Below are 12,607 nucleotides of genomic sequence, written 5' to 3' on the forward strand. Positions count from 1 at the left end.
AAAAAAAAGGATTGAAGCTGCCTGCATGCAACCGAGATAAAAAAAAGAAAACAAGTCGCGTAAGGCGAAAATACAACATTTAGTCAAGCTGTCGAACTCACAGAATGAAACTGAACGCAATACAATTTTTCAGCAAGACCGTATACTCGTAGCATCGTAAGTCCACCGCTCGTGGCAAAGGCAGTGAAATTGACAAGAAGAGCGGGGTAGTAGTTGCGCTGAGAAGGATAGCACGCTTTTCTGTACCTCTCTTCGTTTTAACTTTCTGAGCGTGTTTTTAATCCAAACATATCATATCTATATTTTTTTGGAATCAGGAACCGACAAGGAATAAGATGAAAGTGTTTTTAAATTGATTTCAAAAATTTAATTTTGATCATAATTTTTATATATTTAATTTTCAGAGCTTGTTTTTAATCCAAATATAGCATATTTATATGTTTTTGGAATGAGAAAATGATGAAAAATAAGATGAACGTAAATTTGGATCGTTTTATAAAAACATTATTTTCTTTACAATTTTCAGATTTTAATGACAAAGTCATTATATAATTTTTAAGCCACCAAGCTGAAAAGCAATACCGAAGTCCGGCCTTCGTCGAAGATTGCTTGGCCAAATTTTCAATCAATTCGATTGAAAAATGAGGGTGTGACAGTGCCGCCTCAACTTTTACAAAAAGCCGGATATGACGTCATCAAAGGTATTTATGGAAAAAACGAAATAAACATCCGGGGATATCATTCCCAGGAACTCTCATGTAAAATTTCATAAAGATCGGTCCAGTAGTTTGGTCTGAATCGCTCTACACACACACACACACGCACAGACAGACAGACACACACACACACACACACACACACACGCACACACACCCCCACGACCCTCGTCTCGATTCTCCCTCTATGTTAAAACATTTAGGCAAAACTTGACTAAATGTAAAAAGAAGAAAAAAGAAGTTCAACATAATCATTTATTCTTCTCCTAACATTCAGGCAAATTCGGGAGTTCCCACTTCCGAAAGAGGCCTCTACTTCCAGTGTTGCTGACTTCCTCCTCATGCATACGGGCCCAGAATAGTGCTGTAATGGTCGCGCTGAGCGGGATAGCACGCTTTTCTGTACCTCTCTTCGTTTTAACTTTCTGAGCGTGTTTTTAATCCAAACATATCATATCTATATGTTTTTGGAATCAGGAACCGACAAGGAATAAGATGAATATGTTTTTAAATCGATTTTGGACATTTTATTTGAATCATCATTTTTATATATTTAATTTTCAGAGCTTGTTTTTAATCCGAATATGACATATTTTTATGTTTTTGGAATCATAAAATAATGAAGAATAAGATGAAGGTAATTTTGGATCGTTTTGTAACAAAATAATTTTAATTACAATTTTCAGATTTTTAATGACCAAAGTCATCAATAAATTTTTAAGCCTCCAAGCTGAAATGCAATACCGAAGTCCGGCCTTCGTCGATGATTGCTTTGCCAAAATGTCAATCAATTTTATTGAAAAACGAGGGTGTGACAGTGCCGCCTCAACGTTTACAAAAAGCCGGATATGACGTCATCAAAGACATTTATCAAAAAAATGAAAAAAACGTCTGGGGATATCATACCCAGGAACTCTCGTTTAAAATTTCATAAAGATCGGTCCAGTAGTTTACTCTGAATCGCTCTACACACACACACACACACACACACACACACACACACACACACACACACACCACGACCCTCGTCTCGATTCCCCCTCTATGTTAAAACATTTAGTCAAAACTTGACTAAATGTAAAAAGAAGGTCACTGTCACTTGTCGTCGTGCTGAGTTGTCGGGCGTCTTCCCTGCAACGTCCCTAATGACAGCTCGAAAACTCATCTTTTGATTCCAAATTTTTGGCCCGCTGGCGTTCTTCAAGGTTCTCAGACCAAGTGTCTATGCTTACAATACAGCAATGGAACATCCGATCGTATATCACATGAAGACGTCATAAACTTGGCCAAAAATGTATTGCAACAAATGTCGAACCCCAATTAAAGCATTAATTCCAGTGTCATTTCATTAAAACTTTATATGCCAGTTAAGGCCGTTCACTTAACTATCAGGACCACCTTTTGAATTAAAGATTTTTTTTACAGGGATCCCGTGACCGCCGCTCAAATAAGGGTACCCTCAAAATCGACCAGACAAAAACGAAAGGGCCGTATGAAAAATCGACAAAAAACACATTAGGCAAAACTTTGCAACTTTTACATACGAGAAGAAAGTCAAATCAATTATTTACCCTGAACACATTGTTTTGTTTAGCTACCTTGCGTATTTCGTGTGCTATGATATTCCTACTGCTGCAGGTGTCGATCGCAAGAGCGGTCAAAAACGGGACTTTTTGCGTCCTTTTTTTTTAGGAGTATCATGACAAAAAACGCTGCAATTTGCATCTGATCAGGTAGACTAAGTAAGGTGTAGTACAAGTGAGATGACCTCGTATGGTTCATTTTCTACCCTCCTATACAGATTTAAACACTGTGGTATTTTTTGAATGTGCACATGTATCAATTTTGCTACCAATCAATTTGCTACCTAATTCTTGCATTATCACGAAAGTGCGCTGCCCACACGATTTACCGCAATTGTTTTCCTCGACCAAGTGCCGAAAATGACGCCGTATGAACGAAAACATCCAGCGTACGAACGGTAGAGCCGGAATCAGTTGACACACCGTGAACAAAAGAATAGTAAAAGGCTAGCGCTTTAGATGACATCGATGACTGTGTCAGAAGTTACTATTTCGTAGGCAACTTAGAAGGAATGAAGCATGATCGCTGTGTGTGTGTGTGTGTGTGTGTGTGTGTGTGTGTGTGTGTGTGTGTGTGTGTGTGTGTGTGTGTCAGTGTATGTGTGTCAGTGTATGTGTGTCTGTGTGTGTGTGTGTGTGTGTGTGTGGTTGCACGCCTTGCTGTATGTGTGGTTAAGCTATCGATGTGAAAATCCAGACGTACCTGATTGCTGCTGTTTCGTTGAGCTCCGGATAAACGGCACCACGCACCTACACACACTGTTCTTTCATATCAGTAAGCAAAATGGCCTAGTTGCCATTTAGTCCATTCAAAATGTTGTTTAAAAGGTCTGAAATGTTATCTCTGCTTTTTTTTTTTTTAAACTTTAACTTCTGTGACAGTAACATATCAAAACGCGTCGAAGGCAAGCGAGAATGGTGTTATTTCTGTGGCAATAGGTCGGAGGGTGGTTTGGTAGTAAGAGATAAAAAGAAACATCTGGCGCCTTACACATCAGTTCTGGGTGGACTGGGTGGCCGAGTGGTAACGCACTTGCGCTGTGAAGCGAGAGGTTGCGAGTTCGACCCTGGGTCAGGGCGTTAGCAATTTTCTCCCCCCTTTCCTAACCTAGGTGGTGGGTTCAAGTGCTAGTCTTTCGGATGAGACGAAAAACCGAGGTCCCTTCGTGTACACTACATTGGGGTGTGCACGTTAAAGATCCCACGATTGACAAAAGGGTCTTTCCTGGAAAAATTGTATAGGCATAGATACACATGTCCACCAAAATACCCGTGTGACTTGGAATAATAGGCCGTGAAAAGTAGGATATGCGCCGAAATGGCTGCGATCTGCTGGCCGATGTGAATGCGTGATGTATTGTGTAAAAAAATTCCATCTCACACGGCATAAATAAATCCCTGTGCCTTGAATATGTGCGCGATATAAATTGCATAAAAAAAACTTTTAAAAAAACACACCCCTGCGCTTAGAACTGTACCCACGGAATACGCGCGATATAAGCCTCATATTGATTGATTGATTGATTCTGGCGTTTCATTTTGCCATAAATTAGACCAATATGTCCCATCCAAATAAATCAAAAGTTGTGTTAATTGAAAATATGTAAATGGCATAAAATCTGTAATAAAAGACTGTGAAAGTGGGTTTGTTTAGTGTCAGGAGAGTCTTTTACCATTTTAAAGCACCTATAGTATACTTCATTTACTAGACCAATTGCATAGTTTTGTTTACTTATGTGAGTAATAGCACGGTAACACCCCCCCCCCCCAAGCTACTGTCAGTTAAAATGAAAAGTCGCTATGTGAGTGTGTGTGTGTGTGTGTGTGTGTGTGTGTGTGTGGGGCTGTGTGTGTGTGTGCTATGTGTGTGTGTGTGTGTGTGTGTCGGGCTGTGTGTGTGTGTGTGCTATGTGTCTGAGTGTGTGTGTGTGTGTGTGGTGTCTGTCTGTCTGTGTGTATGTGAGTGTGAGGGTGTAGATATGCGCGCGTGTGTGTGTGTGTGTGTGTGTGTGTGTGTGTGTGTGTGTGTGCGTTTGTTTGTTCGTTCATGGGCTGAAACTCCCACGGCTTTTACGTGTATGACCGTTTTTACCCCGCCATTTAGGCAGCCATACGTCGCTTTCGGAGGAATGTGTGTGTGTGCTTGCACGCCTTGTTTATCGTCATATTATTCTGTGTGGTCAAACCGTCGATGTAAAAATTCAGATGTACCTGATTACCCGGTAGCTCAGTTGGTAGACCACTTGACTTGTGATTCGTGGGTCAAAAGTTCAAATCCGGGCCGTGACGAAAACAGGACAACCTAAGGCTAGGAGCTACCATTTTCTCTTCACGTCATTTGACCACAACAGTCTTGAAACAGAACTGTTTGTTGTGCAATTGCTTCAATAGTATATGATCCAAAACAATTTGCTTTTAGATTGGCTGAGTACAAAATAGAAAATGAAAACAAGTCGCGTAAGGCGAAAATACAACATTTAGTCAAGCTGTCGTACTCACAGAATGAAACTGATCGCACTGCATTTTTTTCCTTCTCACCAAGACCGTATACTCGTAGCATCGTCAGTCCATCGCTCGTGGCAAAGGCAGTGAAATTGACTAGCCAGAATAGCGCGGTACTGGTTGCGCTGAGCAGGATAGCACGCTTTTCTGTATCTCTGTTCTTTTTAACTTTCTGAGCTTGTTTTTAATTTAAATATATCATATCTATATGTTTTTGGAATCAGGCGCCAACAAGGAAGACAATGAAATTGTTTTTAAATGGATTCCGGAAATTTAATTTTTATCATAATTTTCATATATTTAATTTTTAGAGCTGGGTTATAATCCAAATATGACATATTAATATGTTTTTGGAATTAAAAAACGATGAGGATTAAGATGACTTTATTTTTGGATCGTTTTATAAAAAAAATATTTTATTTACAATTTTCAGATTTTTAATGACCAAACGCATTTACTAATGTTTAAGCCTCCGAACTAAAATACAATACTAAAGTCCGGCCTTCGTCGAAGATTGCATGACCAAAATTTCAATCCATATGATCGAAAAATGAGGGCGTGACAGTGCGGCCTCAACTTTGATAAAAAGCCGGATATGACGTCATCAAAGACATTTATCCAAAAAACGATAAAAACCTCCGGGGATATCATACTTAGAAACTCTCATGTAAAGTTTCATGGAGATCAGTCCAGTAGTTTGCTCTCAATCGCTCTACACACACACGCACACGCACACACACACACACACACACACACACACACACACACACACACACACACACACACACACACACACACAGACAGACACACATACACCACGACCCTCGTTTCGATTCCCCATCTATGTTAAAACATTTAGTCAAAACTTGACTAAATGTAAAACAGCAAAGCGATGATTCAAAACATGTTAGTTCACTTAATTTTAAAACTATTCATCAGAATGGTTTGAACTTTTGCAGACATGTTCAAGACATGCTGATAGATGTTTTGTTTCACAGGCCTAGCTCTAGGGGGGAAAGTTAAAGAGATGTACATGTTCCAGTTCTCATAAATGTTGTACACACAAAGACAACATTTGTATCTCTTTAACTTTTGTGTGTGTGTGTGTGTGTGTGTGTGTGTGTGTGTGTGTGTGTGTGTGTGTTTGCGCGAGAGTGTGTGTGTTTGGGGGCTTTTTTCAAATTATCCTCTCTTATGCTCTCTGTCTATCTATCTCTGTCCCTGTCTCTCTATGTCTCTCTGTCACACCCCCCTTGTTTAATAATGAAGGCTGAAATGGAAATGAAGACTGAAGAAAACCGGACGTATTTCCCTTTTCAGTGCATTTGATTGACTGAATTGTTAATCTCAGCCCCTTTCACATTGCCGCAAACAAGACTGCGGATAGCTGCGGACGGCGATCCGCGGACCGCCGCAGGAAAAATACTGCGGACGTGAAGATAAACAACGGTGCACGTGTGAAACGCGGACAGCTACGTTTTGATTGCGTGCTGTCGCCGTGTTGACCGAGGATTCGCTGCTGGCGGATAACACCGCGGATGGCGGCGGTCTGTCAACGGATGGCTGCGTGCAGTCGGCGTGCAGACGCCGTGTCAAGTGCGGACATTGCGGATCGCAGCGGACGATCGCGGTTTTACGCCGACTTTGCACGGGTAAAACGCCAGTAATGAGTTCATCCCAAGATCGTGGAGAGAAAATGCACATCTGCCAGACATTGAGCCACTTCCTCTGCGTTTTCTGGTCATGATGAAGTGGTTTGAATGGCTGGAAGACTGCAGAGCGCCGCCTTAAGTACGCAAGGGAACGTCGGTGGAACGTCGTTATCCGCAGCATTGCGCAAGTAGTCCGCGTAGACCGCTGTCAATACGTGTTCAGACCGCCAGTCAACCGCGGATGCACACGTATACTTTAACCATGTGCTACTATCCGTGACGAGTCCGCTGAGTGAACGTGCCACAAACGCAGACAACCGCAACTAACACGCAGCTAACCGCAACACAAACGTCAACAAAGCAAACCTTGCGGACGGCTGCGGACACATCACGTTGCTAAACACGTGCTCTGCGGAGGCAACGCGTGCTCTGCGGACTGACTGCATTCTGTACACGACCAATTTTCCCGCAAAACGTGGTTCTCGTAGCAGACGAATGTTCTGCGTGTCGCCAGTTTCTTTGAACAGACAATCGCCACCGCTCAGTTCGTGTGACTCGCAGCCGTTTGTTGCGTTTTAGATTCAGAGGTACACAATAACGTACTATTGCAGATACAGCGAGTCGCATTGAAATCACAAACTGACTACTAAATTGTGAAAAAAAGGAAAGTGGATCACTTGAGTTCACGATGGCTCAGTGACATAGATAAACCACGAAAACAGGTGTGTGGTTTACGCGAGCTAGATAGCCATTCAAACGAACTGTGTCATTTGATGCTATTAAATGCTATTGCACGTGTTAGAGCTGATTTTTTCATGAGAAGATTTAAATCGTTCTGTAAACCATTTGAGACGGACTAGGGCTTTAAGGTCAAATTATTTAATATACATTTGTTAAGAAACAATGTTGAAATTTAGACATGTTTTAACCAACAAAATACGTTAAAACGAGGGGAAATTTTAAAAGTCTGAAGGGAGGTAATGCTCTGTACCAGCCTGTAGATCCAGTAAAGGGTACACGAACAAAGATATATATAAATATGTATATAATGTACTCACAAAATCAGTAAATGGAAATGTCGGCCACTGCGGCAGAACACAATAGCACTACTGAGCAGTACTGAATGCCGCTGCAGGACTAGTGTGACAGCGAAAATACCAACCGTTGGCAGAACTAAATTGACGCAGTACGTCTTACCGACAGCCAGAAGGGTGAGACGCAGAAACCATACGGCCTGTCAGCACTGGCAAGTAGAGTAACCGATTAACCGATTAACACACTAGTGAGGTTGCGGGGAAGACGCCCAACAATTCAGCACGACGACAAGTGACGGTGACCTTCTTCTTTCCCCCTCACACGGGGCCTTTGCGAGACGTTCCGGCTGGAAAATGGAGCAATTTGTCGTCGTCGCAAAAACGGAAGATAGAAATTGCTCTTTGCTGTAAAGTCGAGTTCACTTTAATCAAAGTATGTGTTATGGACATATAGATTGTTCATTTTGCAAATAGCTTTTGAAGAAAAAGAAAAAAATTCTTTGATAGGCGTGGATCTACAGTTTGTTTTGTCGGGTACCATCTCAGATGCTCACAAGTCTTCTCAATGAAGCCGCTATAAACTGTTTGCGCAAAAGACGGACGCGTCCCGAGTCAAAAACCAAGACTATAGTGACGTCACATTTCGGCTCCGCGGTCCGGGACGCGTGCTGAAACAACGGCTACAAAGGCAAAATTTGGTGTTTTTCACGTCCGGGCCGAACGAATGAATAAAATACTCGTTTTATTCTTAACTTGAGATGGTGCTTTCATCTCTGTTTGAGGTTCCAGTTTGTGATCGGCTAAAAAGCAAAACCATGTTTTTGAAGGGGAAAATAGTTGAGTTATAAGGGGTTGATCAATGACACACACACACACACACACACACTTGTTAGAGGAATGAGAAAAAATGTAGTCGAAACTATTTTTTATGTGTGTTGGTTTTGTTAGTTGGATCGGTGGATAGGGTTTGCGGGGGTGGCTTGGGGGGGGGGGAGGGTGTGTGTGTGTGTGTGTGTGTGTGTGTGTGTGTGTGTGTGTGTGTGTGTGTGTGTGTGTGTTAACCCGTGATTTGTAAAAATGTAAAAACATTTTACAAATCACGTCAAACCTAAAACCGCGATTTGTAAAAATGTATAAATGTAAAAATATCGCATTCCACAAAGTAATGCATGCCTTTTATTATCATTAATATTTGTTGTTTAGAGCCTCTACGCTGAGTGGCGGGGGTGGTTTTAGATCCACATCCCATTTTGGTGCAATCCCATTTTACCGCAGTCCCATTTTTTGCCCCATCCCATTTTCGCGACATTTCACAAGCCAAGCGTCATTTTACTACCGTGTCATAACAATAGCGCGACATCCCATTTTGACACCATTCCATTTGGCCGCCATCCCATTTTGATTTATTTTTCTTGCCAAGCCTCACTATACTACTATACTGCGTTATTCAACTAGGGAGACATTCCGTTTGCGCGAAATCCCATTTTTGTCACAATCCAAAATGTCGCGAAATAGGGATGGCGGCGAAATGGGATGACGGCAAAACGGCATGGCGACAAAATGGAATGTGGCGCTATAGTGGTATGACACGGTGGTAAAATGACACTTGGCCTGTGAAATGTCGCGAAAATGGGATGGGGGCGAAATGGGATAACGGCAAAACGGGATTGCACCAAAATGGGATGTGGAGCTAATGGTACATGACATGGTGGTAAAATGACACTTGGCCTGTGAAATGTCGCGAAAATGGGATGGGGGCGAAATGGGCTAACGGCGAAACGAGATTACGCCAAAATGGGAAGTGGAGCTAATGGTACATGATATGGTGGTAAAATGACACTTGACCTGTGAAATGTCGCGAAATGGGATGGGGGTGAAATGGGATAACGGCGAAACGGGACTAATAGATCCTTTGACTTTGGGGTAGCGTGACTCTGTTACTGCTAGCTTTCCACCGGGAGGAAGCAACCCGAATTTCCAAGCGATGGGACAAAAAAGTAATGACATTTTTTTTTCTCAATAGATCCCTTCACTTTGGAGATGATGAGTTAAATATCGGGCGCATTCACGTGATTTGTAAAACATTTTACAAATCGCGGGGCTACACACACACACACATGCGCATATGCACCCGCGCACACGCACACTCACACACACACACACACACACACACGCGCGCGCGCACGCACACACACACATACACACAAACACATACACACACCACACACACACACATAAAATGTATGGGCTAACACGCAACAGCTGTTTTTTTTTTTATTAGGTCACAGACCTGGAAGACCCAGGTGCAAGACGAATAATTCATATCACTGAAATGCATGCACCACCCAAAACATGCCCCGAGGGGCTCCGCCTCTACAAGTCGTGTCAAAACTATTCGTTCGGGTGTCCAGGAGTTTTCTTCTTCAGGCCACTGGCGCTCGTTCTCCCCGCAAACGCTACTTGTGTCAGTACAAGCGATGACGCCGAACGACAACACACCTGTCTCGGTTCAGTCGTCGTTGTCGGTACCGTCTTCCCCGCAACGTCTATATTGTGACACACTGACGCTCGTCGAGTGTACCGGCGGCATTCGTGAGCGCAGTTAGAATTTGGCCGAGGAAGAGCGACAGATGCATGTAGGGGTTGGTGTGTCTGTTGGTTTGGATGCAGAAATATTAATATAATGATGATAATGACTTAATCTGTGACTAGAATTAGCTGTTAGCCAACATATAGGCAATCGATTAACAAAATAATTATGAAGGAGAATGAGAGATGCAAATAAATGTTCTGGTGTGATGTTTTTTCTTCTTCTTTGTTAACACTGAGAACGTCCAGAACAGTAGGGAGATACGGCCAACGGTAGAAAGCATGTGAATTAGTTTCCTGGGTTAGCTAATTAATTAGTCGTGATGATAAAGTGAGCAGCTAAAAAGGTGGCACTTGAAGAAAGTCAGTGTTCGAAAACAAGTAAGTGATGTGAGCAATTCCTCCCGTTGAGTCACACCAGGAGTTTTTTTTCGGGAAAGAAAATAAAACCATTACGGACTTGATAGTGAATTAAAGTCTTCTTCTTCTGCGTTCGTGGGCTGAAACTCCCACGTACACTCGTGGATTTTTTGCACGAGTGGAATTTTACGTGTATGACCGTTTTTTACCCCGCCATTTAGGCAGCCATACGCCGTTTTCGGAGGAGTGAATTAAAGTAACTTCCCTTGCTTTCTTGCTCCTGTTGATTGATTAATACAAGGAGTTACTTCCCTTACTTCCGCCCCGTGATCGGGAGGTCGTGGGTTCGAACCCCGGCCGGGTTATACCTAAGACTTTAAAATTGGCAATCTAGTGGCTGCTCCGCCTGGCGTCTGGCATTATGGGGTTAGTGCTAGGACTGGTTGGTCCGGTGTCAGAATAATGTGACTGGGTGAGACATGAAGCCTGTGTCACGTGCTGCGACTTCTGTCTTGTGTGTGGCGCACGTTATATGTCAAAGCAGCACCGCCCTGATATGGCCCTTCGTGGTCGGCTGGGCGTTAAGCAAACAAACAAACAAACGAACAAACTTCCCTTACTTATATCTTAAAATTACAAGAAAAATACCCGATTAAGTTCCTGAACTTAATGCAAGGAAATGATTTCTACAAAACAATATACTGCAACGGTAGTTCATATACTAAGTAATGAATAAATATGATGCTAAGTGTACTGAAACCTATTTGAATTCCCTGTATATTTAATTTCTAACCACTCAAGCCGTCGTTCTAGCTTTGTTATATGACTGTGAATACCACAGCTCAGGATTCTCGTTTGCTCTTCCAGTAGCTGTTGTTGCACACAGTTTGTTCTCGGCATGTGTGTAAAGCCGATAAGGCGACCCCGATTTGGGGTTCAGACTCCCATCTGAGATTGTTTGCATTGCTGAGAACATAAACTGAGCAAAAAAATTATTGCACCCATTTTCGTACCCCAACTAAAACATTCATTCATCACGGGGGATAACCGGTCAAATTAAGGCCGAGCGGAAGCCGAAGGCGGCGTCTGACACGTGTGAAGGCAAGTTTTGTCTGTTTTCTAGGTATTGTTTGAGTTATGTCGGGATTTAAGGTAAGCTACTGATTCAGCGATGACTAGATTTGTTTCTCGATGCATAAAAAGTCAGGGAGCGGTTGATATTTGCCCGTAAATAGCCTTCAAAGCTGAAAATGTCGGCGATCGAGCACCGGAAATGGCTGTTCGATGGGTTTTGCAAGTAGAAATGTGCTTTATTTCACCAAATCAGCTCGTATTTGGTATGGGTACGGGATTCTAGAGGACGAAGGAGTCATAAGAGGTGCAAAGAAGTGCTATTTGGGAGTAGAATAAATCTTCCGAGCCAGTAGACAAGAGAAGGTCATATTTGAGAGATGCGCATAGGCGGAGCTTTCCGACAAGCAAATCGGATACAGCAGATCAAGTTAATCATTCGTTTTGATCAGAAATATAGTCTCTAGATTTTATGAATGAGTTTTTTAATTAAAACAATCACGAGAACTTAAATCTTTATCCTTGTAAAATAAAGTTCTCTCTCTCATAGTTTCTTTTTGGGCTGTTGGCAAGTCTTCTCTCACTCGTTGAAATAATAGAAAACACATGGTACCCGGGGTGGGGGGTGGGGGGGGGGGGGTGAGAGAGCGCAAGGGTAGCTGATGGCTACTCCCAAATAGCACTTCTTTGCACCTCTTATGACTCCTTCGTCCTCTAGAATCCCGTACCCATACCAAATACGAGCTGATTTGGTGAAATAAAGCACATTTCTACTTGCAAAACCCATCGAACAGCCATTTCCGGTGCTCGATCGCGGACATTTTCAGCTTTGAAGGCTATTTACGGGCAAATATCAACCGCTCCCTGACTTTTTATGCATCGAGAAACAAATTTAGTCATCGCTGAATCAGTAGCTTACCTTAAATCCCGACATAACTCAAACAATACATAGAAAACAGACAAAACTTGCCTTCACGCGTGTCAGGCGCTGCCTTCGGCTTCCGCTCGGCCTTTGACAGGTTATCCCCCGTGTTCCCTTTCTTCTCAAGTTCCAGTTCAAGTTTTTATTGGTCCATAACCCATGGGGGCATTTTGAACAA

General features: G+C 42.5%; 1 protein-coding gene across 1 annotated transcript in view; it reads right to left on the minus strand.

Moving 5' to 3' along the window:
• Positions 1-7,671, minus strand: part of LOC138962494 (organic cation transporter protein-like) — a 171,152-nt gene extending 163,481 nt beyond the window's left edge. The window contains exon 1 of the mRNA XM_070334337.1: positions 7,512-7,671. The gene's annotated coding sequence lies outside the window, so the exon portion shown is untranslated. The remainder of the gene's footprint in view (positions 1-7,511) is intronic.
• Positions 7,672-12,607: the final 4,936 nt, after the last annotated feature.

This window comes from Littorina saxatilis, linkage group LG3 (assembly GCF_037325665.1).
Source record: "Littorina saxatilis isolate snail1 linkage group LG3, US_GU_Lsax_2.0, whole genome shotgun sequence".
In the NCBI taxonomy this organism is placed as follows: Eukaryota; Metazoa; Mollusca; class Gastropoda; order Littorinimorpha; family Littorinidae; genus Littorina; species Littorina saxatilis.